General features: G+C 37.9%; 1 protein-coding gene across 3 annotated transcripts in view; it reads right to left on the reverse strand.

Moving 5' to 3' along the window:
* The window catches only part of MID1 (midline 1), a 244,413-nt gene that overhangs the window by 178,266 nt on the left and 50,144 nt on the right, over nucleotides 1-16,003 (reverse strand). Inside the window, exon 1 of one of the 3 annotated variants that reach the window (XM_072933827.1) lies at nucleotides 8,193-8,311. The exons of 1 other annotated variant lie outside the window; for it this stretch is intronic. The gene's annotated coding sequence lies outside the window, so the exon portion shown is untranslated. Of the gene's footprint in view, nucleotides 1-267; nucleotides 290-8,192; nucleotides 8,312-16,003 lie in introns of those variants that run through there. One more of the 3 variants, XM_072933829.1, reaches the window with a different exon arrangement.

Genomic DNA, 16,003 nt, shown 5'->3' on the forward strand with positions numbered 1-16,003 from the left:
TGTTGTCATAATAGTTTTTAGCACAAGTTTTACTGCTCCACAAGATGCAAAGTACTCAGAAACAGGCAGCTGCCACAAAGTAAATCAAAGACCTAGAAAAGCAGATGGCATAATTTCACATCTTAAATGTTGGCTGTGAGCCTTCCAGTAATAATTTATAAGGAGACTTCCTCCTGCCTGTTCCTCTGCTTGGCAGCATGCTGTTTGAGCCTTTCAAACAAAATAAATAGACTTCAAGCCACCAGCTTCACACACACTAACACTTACCAATGCTATTTCAACCTGACACAAGCTGACTTTGTTCCTCTGTGACCCTGGAGAGAAAACCAAGGTGACAGTTTGATGGATGCGATCTCTTTTCACAATGTGGGTTGTGACTTCACAGTCCTGTCTCCCCATTATTGCTTAGCTGAAGGAGGAGACAGGAGCAGAGGAGAATCTTCCACCATACAGAGCCATTTTAACAGTGAACCAAACATGTAATAAATGCCTGGAACACATTTTCCTACCTCAAAAATGTGAATTTAAGGGAATCCGTTTCCACTTTTCTTGGGGTTCAGGTGTTAGGGCAGAAGGAAAAGGCTTCAAGAGGAGGAATTAATCAAAATTCTTTATCTCAAACATGTTTTAGTTTAAGAAAATAACAACATCACCAGAGAACAAAGGAGAGAAAGAAGGAAAGAAAGAAGAAAAGAAAGAAGAAAAGAAAGAAGGAAAGAAAGAAGGAAAGAAAGAATTTTGTTTGTTTCATTTATAAACAAAGAACACTTTGACTATGACTTTTGTGAATTATTTCTTTACTGTGCTAATTCAATTATTGAACCATGAATCTTGAACAATTCTGTAGTGGACAAAGGTCTCACTGCAGTAATCTGAGGCAAAGAATTGCAATGTGATGTCTTTTATTTATTACCTAAAAGACATAATAATGTATCAGAGGATTCATATATCTTAAAATTGGCGTCTGCAAATTCAGTATTTGAATGCAGATTCTCTGCTAAAATGAATTCAGAAATCCTTTTACAAGATATTTAACATAAAAATCCTCCCAGATTTCACAGAACTCTTCATGAAGAAATTACTTTTCCATGAAAAAGTTTGAAAAAGGAAGATGGTGATTGAACTCTGAAATGCAAGGCTCCACCTCCACAGGTTTGAGCTCATTAACAAACATCCTAATGCCTGTATCTGGCCTCTGATTTCCTCAGAGCAGAGCACAGGTTGTTAATATGTTTCAGTATTTCTTTCTGATTGTTCATCTGATCTGATGGGTTCATCATGAACACTGAAGGGCATCAGACCTCTGAATTTACAGGTGGATACTGGGGCCAAATGACTTGCCTCAAGGAAGTCTGTCAGAAAGCCAAACCTCTGCTGTTCCAGAATAGTTCACCCTAGCTCCAGTGATCTTCATGCATCAGAAGATGATTTCTGAAACCAGGGCCATGTTTGAGATTAAGCTTAATATGGTATGTATTTGTAACAAAAATTATGTTTCTATCATTTCTAGTTTGGGATTTGATATTCCCAATTCTGTCAAAAAATCCTGTTCATTCTTCCAAAAAAATTGTACTGTCTTTTCAAAAAGATGCACTTTGTTTCAAAATAACAGTATTTAAGTGTTTCCATATTTACAAATATTTTTAGTTGAATGGAATTAGACTATCTGTGAGGTAGAACCCAACTTATGATACTGAAAGATAATCAAACAAAAGACAGAAATTGATTGATATTCCAAAAAAAGGCAAAATCTGACAGATTTATGCAGTGTAATATCAGCAATCATCAAGTTTCATCAATTCAAGTAAAATTTTTTGGGGCTGGTTTGTTGGTTTGTTTGTTTTTGTTGTTTGTTTGGGTGTGGGGTTTTTTTTGTTTGTTTTGTCGGGGCTTTTTTTGTTTTTTATTTTTTGTTCCCGAGAGCCACCTTAAAATTACACTCTTGGTTTAGGTGACCCCATTCTGGGACTTAGGGGGGACTAGCATGGTGAAAGTCGTGTGGTATGAATTTCAGCCTTTGAAAAGAGGTTTTAAAAGATGTACTTGTGAACCATTTATGTCCCAATTACAGCTTCTAAACTTCCACCATTGTTTCCTTGCTTCTCCCTAACAATCTGAGACCATTCCCATTGTAAAGAAGGAAGTACCTTAAACATTTTAAAAACAATAAGGCCTCTTCACAGACCAATTGATATAAATACATTAGCTCTAAATAAAAAAGTTTGCACCATCCAGGAGGTGGTTAACTATGCTATGCACAAATGAGATGAGCTCTACCGATCAAAAGGAAGAATGAAGCATGAAAAATTCAGCCACCTTTGTACTTGGAAGCTGGCATAGAGGAACAAGAAATTCACAATGGGACAAAAGCTATAGGCACCAAAATTTTGGGAGAGCTCATTTTTCTCATTCTTGTAACTTTCAAAGTCATGATAAATATCTGAAGGCATCTGAGTTTTAGGAAATCACAGAAATCACAGCAGGTTTGCACACTCTGCTCCATAAGTTTTTCTCTGCTTGCTCACAAGCATGTCCACTTATCTGTATAATCTGTCCAAAGCACTTTTTTTTGCACAATATTTACTACTTTCCATGTTTCCAGGATTAACAAAAAGCATAAGGCTCTTGGATAAGGCTTTCATTTGGATAACAGCCATACACTTTTAATAGCAATCATAAGAACAGTTCAAAGAATCTTTTCTACAAGCAGAGTGGTGTAGGCAACTGCACTGCAAAAGATTCTAGCAAAACTAAAGATTCCTAAGCTCTTTGAGGCTCACTGGTGACTACACTCTGATTAGTCCAATCTACTGCAGCTCTTTGGCTTTTTTTTTTTTACCCTAAACTCACAGTAATTCTTAAAGGCAAGTGTAGAAAATGGAATCATAGAACAAATTGGAAGGGACCTTAAAGACCATCTGGATCATCTGGAGATGGCATATCTTTATAAACAGAAGAAAATGCACATATTAAAGATAATCGTCTCACTTTTAAGCATTTCATTGAGGAATATGAGTTCCATAGTCAGTAGATGATCTAAGAGTACACTTTTTAATGAGCTCCTTAACACAGTCAATTAATTTTAAAAGTTTACTATTCAATATTAACGTTGTTTAATGATTGATGCACATATAACATATGTATGTCGAATTTCAGGGCTATTCTTTATCTACTTGGACAGATTTTTCTTCTGAGAAAGCAGTGGGGTCACAACTCTGCAAACTGGAAGAGGAATGACTCAGCAAGAAGGAAGGAAGAAGTAGCAATGAGAGGAGAACACAGTAAAAAACCCATAATTGGGTTAAAAGAGAGAGAAATTTAAAAACTCTGATGATTAGAGTCACTTGAGCAAGAATGTTACTGAAGTCAAAGTTTCACTTTGTCAAGGCTTATCTAATAGCATTTCCCTGGGGTTTGATCTCCATGGGTTCAGCCTAAACTCTCTCTCACTTTTGTGCCAGAGCTGGATGAAAGCAAGGATTCAGCAGTGCAGCTGGGTTTACATTAGGGGTGTGTGTGTGAAGCTGAGGATGTCTAGCTTGGAACTTCAAAGTGCATCAGCCAATGCTGGTGCATCAGCCTGCAAACTTCAGTAAATATGTCAGTCTTCCTAAAGTTAAATAGAAGAGCAAAATTAAAACAGCAAAGTAAAAGAACAGCATGGGGCCTGCACAACACTAAATCTTCATTATTCCTTCAGCAATAAGATACAAGGAGCAACAAAGAGGTTCTCTGTAAATTTGGCAAGAAAACACATTCTGAGTGTCTGTTCAGAGGCTTTGGCAGATGTGGCATGCTGGTCAAAGATAAGCCAACACTGCAATTTTGGACAGTGGGGTATACCTCTTGTACAGCCAGGAAAAATGCCTATAACCCAACCCAACTTCCACAGCCTTCTGCACCAACCTGGGGGTGAGTGGGCAGCATGGGGTCAGGAGACATCCATACTATGGACATTGCCTGGTATTTTTTAAATATCAGATATTGTCATCACAACTGTGCTACAGACCGACATGAGCAGGCACACAGACACAGGCATTAAAAGGCCTTTAAAGCTCAACCATCAAGACTTTTGTAACCCTTTAGCATTTAAAGACAAACATCTGCTAAAAAATTCTTAGGCTTGGAGCCTCAGACTGTTAATATATGTGTCTCCTCCTCCTTTTGGAGGAGACACATGTATTTTCTCTGTAGTTCAGAGGCTTGCAGCACAGCTGGAATTCCAACTTTTGAATATTACTATAGTGAAAACATATACACAGTGATTTAAATAGTGATATTCTTGTCCATTTTTCCAAAACAAAGAGAAATTAATAGAGTTAACTAGGGTATATTTGGGAAGTGGGGGAAGAAGAAAGGAATAAAGAGGGGTACAGACATATGGTATAAATAGCTTATGGGAAACTACACTGCAAACTTCTGCAAACACAAGCATCATCAATGCCTTACAGCTAATCAGACTCCATACAAGAAATCTACTTATACAAACAAGAATTTGTAGTACTGAGCTGGAACATAAGCACTGTTGCAGATTTATTCCCTCATTAAAGATTCCTCCCAGGAATTACCATCATATTCATACGACAAGAAAAAATACCATATTACTTTATCTGGACATTATCCAATAATGTATGCAAGAAAAGTAGTAGAATATTAGGTGTGAGAAATGCCTGAGTTAACACTATGCACTGCTCTTGCTGTGAGAAAATGTGGGATGTTTTGGTTTTTTTCTGCAAAATAGTGTGAAAGAAAACCCTCTTACAATCCAGGACAAATTTCAGAGTATATATTAAATGGCAGAGGATTCAGAAAGCAATAATATGGCCTAGAACTGAAATAAGAAGGGGAGAAACTTTAAAAGGCATCTTTGCAAAGCTGGAGCATCCACTTTCCTGTTGGAGTACACCGAGAGTTCTCATTCCAGGTACAGCAAGTGCTGTGTTTCTGTAACATCTCAGCAGCAATCTCCATCCCTCTTTCACAGGCCACTTCACCCTCAGTGCCCCAGCTCAGAGCTATATAATGAGGAAGAGGATGGCATACCTGCTGGTCCAACATAAAGGAAACCTCTAACCATTGCAAAAGGGAGCCTCGAGCTCAATCACCAAGCACAAGTAACCATGGGAAATTATTTTTGACCACACACAAACTTCAAGAGCACCTTCCTTTACATCTCACATACAGATTCATGCAGTCAAATTGCCTAAAATTTAATGTAATTTGGGTTTTAAGCTCTTATACCATTTTATGTTATTCTTTTGCTCAGGCTTCTCTAATGATGCATTTCCCTTCTGCATTTATATTGTGGTTTTTAATTTGACTCACTAATTCAATTTTTCTTATATCAGCTTACTGTTCCAATTCAACATAATCAAAGTAGTCAGAAATATTGTTATACTCGGCCATGTGTTTCCTTCCACCTAAAGGAACTCCACTAAAGCATAAGTTTTATTATGAATGGCATAAACTTTGTGCTAAGGTCAAACCTAACTTGAATTAATGGACAACAACCAAAAAAACCTCACTGTCCAAAGTTTATTGTCTGTAACGAAGAGAAATACATAATGAAAAAGGCTAGAGTATAACCTCTGCAGCACCAGGTAAACACTATTCTCTCTTGTACCAGCTGGATGATGCAGTGATGCTGGCAGACACTTATGTGACCCAGCTATTTTCAAAAAAACCCTGAATTCCTATTCTGTGCAGGTATGATCTTGCACTTCTAAAATCCCCTGGGAGCAGGTTTGATAGTTTCTGCACAGCTGTTGGTGGAACCGGCAGGCTTGACTCCCGTGTGAACCGACCTGCCTGTGAAACTGCAGCGCGTAAATCGCGCAGGAATGAGGGAGGCGTTGGCAGTTCCCGATGGGAATGGCCAGAGGATGGATCCCGGCCCGGCCAGAGGATGGATTCCGGCCCCGGCCAGAGGATGGATCCCGCCCCGGCCCGCGCCCGCGGCACCTCCCGAGGAGGAGAGGCTCCCTCCGACGGCCGAACCGCGCACAGCCCGAGCACCACCGCCAGCACGGATGCTTCGGACAGAAAGTCGAGAAAGAAAGAAAGAAAACTATAAAAAACCGATGCAAGGCGCATGGAAACTGAAATCCAGAAATCCGTATTTTGCAGGCACACAGATGTTGTAATGATATCATAATAATGGCATGAATCTGAGTTTTCTAGCTGAACACCTCAAACTTCCCGACAGAAACTATTCTTAAAAAATATTTTTTATGCTTTTCTAATATTTTAATAGCTAAAATAGCATGGTAGTCAGGGAAAGGGACACCTTTCTGGAAGAAATATGAGCTAGAGAATAATAATGAAGATACATTGTACAAAATGATAAACGTGTCTAGCATTTTCTCACACCCATTAGGCAGGTATGAAGTGTAACATCAGAAACAAATAATGTATGTGTTTGGATCCCTACTTATGATCTATTCTTAGCGTTTACTTTTTTTTTTTTTTTTTTTTTTTGTCTTACATTGGAAAACCAAGGTTCTGATACTAAAAACTTAGACTTACTGAACTGAATGGTTCAGAAGCACAGGTTTACTTATCTAAAGAAATAGCAACTGTATCCTGAGTCCAATAAGGCCACTTGCCTAAAGAATATAAGCATGGCAAGAAGAGGGGAAACAATGTTTAAGGCAATATTCAGTTACTCCTTTTTTACTTGAAACAGGTTGTGGTTTTTAAATTTCCCTTATTACAATTACAGCAAGTAAACTCTTTCACCAACTCTCTCTGGGCAGCTCAGCTTACGCTCAAGCCTACCAGACCTAAAATGAGTTGTCACGAGTTCTTGGTTCCCATTGTTTTTATGGCAATCTTATTTATCACATAAAAGAAAAATAAAAATCATGGATAGCATGCTTGGGAAATAATATTAACACCTCTAAATTAATAATGAATTGTTTTACAGCTGAAAAAAAGGCACTGCAGCTAAAAATGTTTTCCTTTAATTTGTTTCCCATTTTAATAGGCACTAATATTGGTTTTTCATTTGTTCCATTTCAATCTCAATACATGTGAGTGCAAAAGAGTATGTGACCAAGCACAATAAACAACCTCTTGACTGCTAAAATTTTATTGTGGTATACTCAGCACCTGCACTGGCACACTTTTCATTAATGGACTACAGTAAATATTTATATAACTACCAAGAGAGTTTATTAATGTGAATAAAAATTCTAGCAGATAGATCATCCTTTGCAGCAATTAACATCTACAATAAAATGCAGTCTGACCTATACACAGTTCTCTGAGGCACTCAGATTAATGAAAAGGGGGTTATAAAATCAACCCTGATCCTGTGGTAAGAAATCCCTTTTGTCCCATATACCAGCTTTTTTTGTAGTTTAAACTATTACAGCTTTTATGAAAAATAAAAAGTACAGCTTTAACTTACAAACAAATAATCAGTTCTTCCACAAGAAAACTTAATATTCTCTCAAGTATCTGCATGTGAGTGGAAACTGAAGAAGATCTGGGAAAAGCTATGCAGAGATGCTCTAAAACACAGTAGCTCCAAGAAGTAATTTGCTGGATAGAAACCTTAATATCTGGAATGTACCAGATTTCAAGGTCTTTCAGTCTGTCTTCCCCAACTTCTCTTATTTAAAGAAGTGGAGAAAAATGAATTTAATCCTCAGACTGTAAATCTCTTCTGAGTGAAATTCAGTTTGAACTGTTAAGTATCATGGACACTAGAACAGGAAGAAGTAACAACACTGCAAGTATTTTATCCTGTGACTGTCCCATTTTTCTGTAATGCCGCTATTTGGTTTGTTTTCCATGCGATGAAGTAAAGGGAGCAATATTGAAAGTGCTTGAAGCATCTTTTATATAAAATACGCAAAATGTGTTGGTTTTCAGTTGTGTGTCATTTCACCCCACACAGTAACCTCGTGCTGGCACTAAGTCAACAACAAGATGTGGCATCTCTCATTCATGCAAATAGCCCTGAATTAAGCAAGGGTACTTTATGGAATCTGGATTAATGACACATAAAACTTCCCAATTCGATGCATAACCTTTACTAAGTCAGACATCCCTGGGTTTTTTTCTGATTATGATGATATTATTTTATTCCTCTGCACACATGACTTACTATATGTACATATGCATATATATATAAATACAACCATATCACAGAAATTACACTAGAAATCACTATAGAAAAAGCATACCTTTATTTTTTTTTTTTAATTGCCAGGGAAGCTTGACAGCATTCTTCTATTTTTCTCTCCTCAAGATTTCACAGAGCTTTCTGAACAAGTGAAGTCTTGAATATGTACCTTATTTGAATAAGAATGGGGGTGAATATACTCTTTGGCAGTTGCAGTGCCTCCAAAGACAAATGTTTGCTCCTGTTACCGATTTTCTTGCTGAAAGCCAAGCTCTGAGCCTTGCACTCAGACTGGGAGTCTGCTGAGCCCATTTCAGCTGGGCTGGCAGGGGTCTTGCTCCCCAGGGGAGCAGGTCAGTCCCATGGCCTGGAGCAGAGGGCAGGGGGCTGCAGGGTGACCCCACACACCAGACATTGTGCCCAGGGGCTGGAAGGCAGCTCCGCTTACGCTGGATCACGCTGTGAACCCGCCCAGCGTGTCTGGCAGACAGAGGTCATCTTCCATCCTGGGGGCTCATTCACACAGGCAAATCTCCTCTTCTCTATGTTTCTATCATTTGAATAGCAACTGTGACAACAAGAATGGTTCACCAGAGACATTTGGGGTACTGATGAACTCATTTTCAAAGAGCACTGGAAAAAAAGACATAATTGTGGGTACCTTGCCATTAATAGAAAACTAAATCACACAACCTGTGGTGCTCCCTACAAGTAAAAGCAGTGTGTAGCAGTAGAAAGGATATTGTGGAGAGAGAGCCTAGGTATTAATACACATTTTGAGGTTTGCACTTCATCTCTGTTGCTATTGTGTGCTTCCACCGTGACCTTGGATAATCCTGATCTCGCTGTTCTTTCCTTACCTGTCCTTATAGTGGAGTTTCTGTTCCCTCAAAAGATAAGCATTGTTAAGAAAAAGCCATTAAGCTTTGTGGCATATCCAGCTATGCTGTGGCGGAGTATCATAAGCTTTGGAGTCTGTAAATAAAAAATATATATAAGATAAGATTACCCTACAACTTGCAGATGTCCCTTGATTTTTAGTTGTTTTTGTGGTTCCGTTTGAACTATTTAAAGAAAGTAATCATGAAGCTACCAGCTCTATTATTAGTATCTTAAGAAATAAATTGGTGGGTAGAGCTGTTTCCATTCTTTAGAATTATTTAGCATTTTTATTTTCCCACCAGAGAAGTTAACCATATCTTTCAGAAATTATTTATACACCAGTAGTCAGGAAAGTATAAAAAAAAACCCTGCTTATTGCTGTTTTCCTTTTATTGCTGATCTTTTCATAGAATGAATAAAAATAACCATAAATTAGAAGAGAGATTTATAGGATGTAGTATCTAGCGCAGTATGAAGTACCCAATCGTTTTGCCTACACAGAATTCCATTTCTAAACAATTCACTTACAATTAATAATATACTGAAATAATATTCAAGAAGTCTTGCTGTCTTCAGAGAGAAAGATGATGTGTTAAAAACCCAGGAGCTGCACTGACAGAGTAACCCAGCAGTGCCCAGTTCTCAGCAGCATCCCAGAGCCAGATGTGCCAGTACAGTTTCTCCATATTCACTAGCCCAGTACTGGCATCTTCTTGACAGACATCACACACCATTTTTAGTACCACAAAGAAATATGTGGGAGTGAACAGACACTGTGAAGACAGCCCCAGGAGCCAGCAGATTAAACATCATCTAGAGAAAAATCTGCTGGAAGCTTTATTGTTGCATTCAGTGGGGACAGCACCATATTCTGTGCCAAAGCAGGCATGCACTGCCCTCACCAACACTGCTCCTGCACACACAGACATCCTGAAGCAGCAGTAGAGAGGCTGTTGAAGAGTTCTAGTGTTCAATCAGCTGTTGATCTGCACTGTGAAAACCTGCAGGGTTGATACTTACCTGGTGTACGAGTTACAGTGCTATTTCTGATTCATATGACAATTAGCTCTAGGCCTTCTCAGCCTTCAACCCTGTAAGAGACTTAAAAATCTTACTTGTCTTAAACACTATTAGGATCATTGAAGGATTTGCCCTCTATGGCAAACTACAGAAAAGCTGGGACTACCAAAGCCCACTCCCCCACCCTAAATATGCCTCCAGGATTTCTGGAATTTGGACTTTGAGTTAAGCCACCTGACAGGACCTTGAGATAAGATAAATATCATGCTGTTGTCCAATTATCTCAGCTCTAAGGAGAAGTAAACAAGGCTGGGGGATGCCATAAGGCCACAAACTCATTTGCTGAGGCCAGGTTTTCACACTCCTTCCCTACCAGTCAAGGAGGAGGAGCAGTTTTTGAGTGAGTGATGGTGAAAGCTCTGGTCCACATAAGATAGAAGTGACACCCACCACAGAGGCTACAGGCTGGGCTAAGTAAGCAGACCCTCAGGAGAGGGGATGGTGTTTTATCATGTGAATTTTCTTCCCTGACACAAACTGGCCCAACTGTAAAACTTCCCCACCCCAGGAAGGTCACATTCACACAGCACATTTATGTGAGGGGCAGCTTCCATATCTTAGAAAGGGTCATAAACTATCAAAGACCTCAAAGTGCCCTCAGACTCATTCCTGAGGCCTTCCACCAGAGAACTGTGTGTGATCCACAGACGGGGTGACAGATCCATTCTTGCAAAAGGCCATGGAAATTTTCCCTGGCCCCTGCAGGGGTGGTGCTTGGGTGTACTCACCTGAACACATGTCAGCCCACTGGACTCTATGTTTTGGGGGTCCCCTATGACCAAGAAGACCAGAAGAAGAGGGGCAAAGGGATGCCATTGGATTCACAGGGATGGTGACTGTCTTTCTACTCTCATCTGTCTCTCTGTCACTGTCTTTCTTCACCCTTTTTCCTATTTTTCTGTTGCTCTACTTCATATTTACTGTTAAATAAAATCCATATTAATGACTTCAGCACATGCTCTCCTTTGCATATTAATTTGCACGGAGGCATCTCTAACTAATCATAGTAATCAGATCGTAAAAATCCACAACATATATACAACTTTAGTTAAAAAAAATAGCCTACTCTTTCCCCTTCTTTCTTGTTTCCCAATATCCCTTAAGAGCCAACACCTCCATAGGCACAGAATATGTGTTAGGTCAGAATTTCCAATGAGTAGACCTTTCTAAGTTGTACACTGCAGAATGAATTTGGGTTAAATAAAGGAAGACTGTGAATTCCTAGATCATAAGTTTTAGTCTGTGAAAGAGCCATCTACTAAGCTCGTACAGTGTCTAGAATAATGTGCTTTTCAAGTACAATATAATATACAAATAATATAATATAATGCAGTATAATATTATGAATAATAAGATTAAGCACTAGAGTTAGAGCCAAAATTGACATTTAGGTGAGCAATGTAACAAGAGATTTATGGGTTTGCATCCTCCTCTTTTACAAGAAAGCCATCTGTGGACAGGCATATACCTACTGTTCCTATTAGATTTGTGTCACTGACAGTGACTACAAAGAAAAAATAGGCAGGAAATGCAATTTATACTCTCAGCAGATATATCTAATGATGCTATTTGAAACGTGGATGATCTCTGGTGGTGAAAGGGGTATTAGTGTGCAATGTCTGCTTTTCTCAAAGCATTGGCAGTTGCTCAAGTGGAAAAAAATTACATTTGTCAACAAGGGCAAATCAGCTATGTGCAAATAGTGGCTCTAGTACACAGAAATAATCAGGAATTTGGGATATTAAATACTCTTCATCAGGAAATTTTTGTTTCAAAAGATTTATTCAAAAAGACAAACATTTCATGAAGATATCTAGCCTGCAGTTTGGAACTTGAATCTCCACATCTGAAGTGACTGTCATAAGGACAAGCTATTTTGGGGGTTTTTTTACCCCTTCTGGGAAACAGCCTAAAAATACTCTTCCATTTTTTTGGGTTTTGGTTTTTTATTTTGAATATCAGAAGATTTTAATGGGATGAGGAAATTGTTTCCTCCTCAGCTCTCATGGTGAGTGGCTGGCAAATGATAGCAGCACACAGAATGCAAACAGCTGGATTCAATCACTCCACTTAGTAGGTCTGTGAAATGGGATTGTGGATGTACCAGGTACTCTAAGGACCAGTAAAGAGAGTTCTTGCAGACTCCAGGACAGGCATCTGGCATTAACAGAGTTCTGAGACTATCAGGGAACATGACACATCACACACCCAAATGATGAATCAATTAATCACACTGTAACTAACATAGATGTGTAATGACCTGCGCTTTGCTGTCTTTTGAGGGAAACATTCAGGTATGAGATAGCACAGCAAAATCCTGACCTGTCTTACTGAGATGTTGGTACTTGAAACCAAAGTCACTGTCACACCTTTCTAAAAATACAAATATGTGTTTCCATAGTAAAGCTACTTTTAGGAGGAACATTGCCTAATGTGTCACTCATGGTACCATTTAGTGGAAAAATCACTCCATGCAAAGGAAGACATATTGTAGAGAAATATGTACAGATTCAAACTCAAAAAAATGCATTCTTACCCTCTTGTCCTCTAAAATTCATTATTTTTAGCATAATGTATATCTATCCCACCACATTTCTGATTTAATGGTTTGAATACATGTTTTTCTCTCTCATCGTATAATAGAACAACATTTTCAAAGTGATGTTTTATTATTTTTTTCACTGACGGTGTTATCAGATGAAAGATCAAGAAGTGGATTAAACAAAAAATAAACATATTACAAATCTTAGCAATTGTCAGCTTTGCTAAGTCACACACACATAAATTGAAATTTTATAGACATGGGAAAAGTTGTGTTAGCTGAAGGGGTTTTGTAAACTTACTTAAATCACGTTTTATATCATCAGTCAGGTTCCAACAAAAATATGTAATTTAAAATGAAAAAAAGAGAACTTAAGGAAGTTCTTTTTCATGTAGGTTGGTAGCTTATGGCTAAGCAAGGGGTTAGTCTAGATTGGCTTCTAGACTTCCTTCCAACCTGAACCTTGCTATGATCTCATCAACTGGCTTTTTAAAGTTTGAAGCCCCTGAAAAGAATAAACTAGTAATTTGACTCCTAGAATTATTTTTAATTAAAAAAACAAAACAAAACAAACAAAAAACCAAAACCAAACCAAACCAAACAAAAAACAAAAAGAAGATAAAAAGGCAGAGTAATTTCAACAGCACCAACATATAACACAACCATACACAGCCTGTAGTGCTGCACCTCTCAGACAGCTGGACAACTCTCCCCAGCAGCAGGAGCTGGGTGTGCCTGTGGTGAGATCCACAGGGATTGTTACACAGGCCTCTCACAGTCGTCCCTTCTGCCTCAGCTTAAGACCACCCACTGATCCCAAGTTTTTAAACAAATAATTGGAGCAGGGGTGGAAACCCATTTGTAGACTTCAGAATGTATTATCAGGATATGTTACTGCTGGTTTGGATGAGCCAATTTGACTTTTAGAACAGATTTCCGAGTGTAGGCAGGATTTTATAAGAATGGACTAGACACATTTGTTTCCACTTAAAGGTGGAGAATTAATGCCTAAGAATAGCAGTTAATAAAAAAATTTAACAATATTCCACGGAATGAACCTTATAATTAGAAAATAATAATTTCCTGTTTGAATAAACCAAGTCTATATAATGAAGACTGAGGCTAAAATACAGTAGCGTTTTGCCTACAAGCATTATGGTGAACGATTTTTTGAAGAATCTTTACAGAAAACAGTACTGAAAAAGCAGGAAAGTAATGCTTCAGTCAGAGGGGGTTCTTACAGCTTCTTTATGCAAGCTTGTTCTCTCATAGTCCTCTCATACACTCAGGTAAATTGTATGGTATGAAGAAAAAGAACTAAAAATTTTTAACAGAATCCTATCAGCCCTTGTTTGATTTGTGCATATGTGTAAAATAAAATAGCATGATGATGTTACAGATCCAGCATATTCTGATTTCAACAAAAGCTGAATAAAGCATAAACAGGACACGGAGAATCTACTGAACTGCTGTCCTGCACAATCAGTAATCCCCACCAGGAGTCCCATGCTTTATACCTATACCTCACCTGAAACCTATTTTGCTCTTCTCCTGCCTCATACCTCCTTTTGCTAGATAAAGAGGAATAAGGAAAAGCAATGAAAAATTTGAGAGGGCATGCTGGAAATTTGGGAATACAGAATGATCTCTCTGACAAATCTGCTCATAATGGATGAGAATGCAGTCCAAATGACTTATGGAGTTTGCTTCCTCACAAAAATATTTAGCGTATTTTCCACATCTCACATGAATCTACCATGTATTATTTAAGGTGAATTGTTTATCTGTGCATGGTAATTACATCTGAGGTTCTGCATTTAACTCCTTACTTTAATCAGCATTTTTGTGTGACTTTAGAGAACACATGGACATTGCAGGAAATAATTCAGCAATTCAGAGAATTATTCAATTGTTCAGTTCAGAGAAATGTTTATTCTTCTTCCAGAGAATGTAACTAAAGCTAGAAGTATATGCATGATAGACTGCTCTTGATATGAGTTTCGCCACTCTTAATTACTGCAATTTTTACTCACAATTACTTTGTTTATCTGTCTAAAGTAGTAAGCATACCACAGAAAGCAATCTGATTAATACTCAACACTAATGAATTAAAAATATGTTGGTCTCATCTCTAAAAGCTCTAGTCAGGATAGAATAACCATTTTGCTGAATCTTAAGATATGTGCAGAGAGCAGCATCCCTGCCCCATGCTATAACATCTTGCATACTTATTACAGTTAACAATATAATAAACAAGACAGGAAAAATTAAGGGAAATATAGTTTTTCTAAACAGATTAAGATGTCTTTATCTGTACAAAGTGTCAATGACCTCTCTCTATGGCTAGCACACTAACCATCTTCCCTGGTTATTTTCATGGTACTTCCTGGGAGCAGGGAGAACAATGATTTTTAGTCTAGTTTTTTAAACACAACTTCAAATAAGTTATTGAATGACTGCACTACAAATTTTAAACATCTCCATCTCCACTCCATTCGCAAATTTACCAGGTCGTCTAACAGATTCCTATATGAAAGACTGTATTCCCTTTAAAGTTCACAGTTCAAGGCAAGTTTTTGACACATGAATGTAAAAAAATCCAATAGAAATTAAAAAGATGTTTTACAATAGCAGCTCAGAAAAGAAGACCATGTCCTTCATTATGAAATCCAAAGTAGATACCCAGCAATCTTAAATTGTGATCCTACCAATAACATTCCACAGAGCAGTGCATACAGTGTGAGCAAACTGTCTCAGAGTAACCTTCCAGAGGCACTCAAAGGAGTGCCTCTTTATGTTTTATTCAATGCAGAATATCAAAGCACCATTATTATTTATCTAATTTACAGCAAATTACAGGTATTTATGGAGCCTGCAGTCAAAAAAAAAAAAAAAAAAAAAAGTATGCAAGCCTTGAAAACAACGTTGAAATGCAGAACTAGGGGGATCTACATGATTCTCTAGCCCCTCCTGAATATTTATAATTGCTTAACTGTAAAGAAAAACTATGAACTATGAGCTCCTTTATTTTTTTATTTAATCTTCTACAGATGAACTGTACCCCAAAAGCAGACTCTAGAATTGCTTCTGAGGATTTGGATAGTATTTATGTATTCAAAATATTTCATACAATTTAGGACTTTTAGAGCTTCAACAGAGAAACACCTGTTAGTATCTAGAAGATTATAGTATTGAAGCACTTTTATTCTAGTGTTTCACTGGGAGCCAGAAAACATACCTTTAATAAAATAACTATAACAGTCCAGAAGTAGTTACTCAAAAGAAAAAAGAAAAAAATAATTCAAATAAAAAAGAAAGTCTGCATGGCCTATTGAGCTATCTTTTACAGATTTCATTGCTTACATGAG

Source organism: Taeniopygia guttata, chromosome 1 (assembly GCF_048771995.1).
Source record: "Taeniopygia guttata chromosome 1, bTaeGut7.mat, whole genome shotgun sequence".
Taxonomy (NCBI): Eukaryota; Metazoa; Chordata; class Aves; order Passeriformes; family Estrildidae; genus Taeniopygia; species Taeniopygia guttata.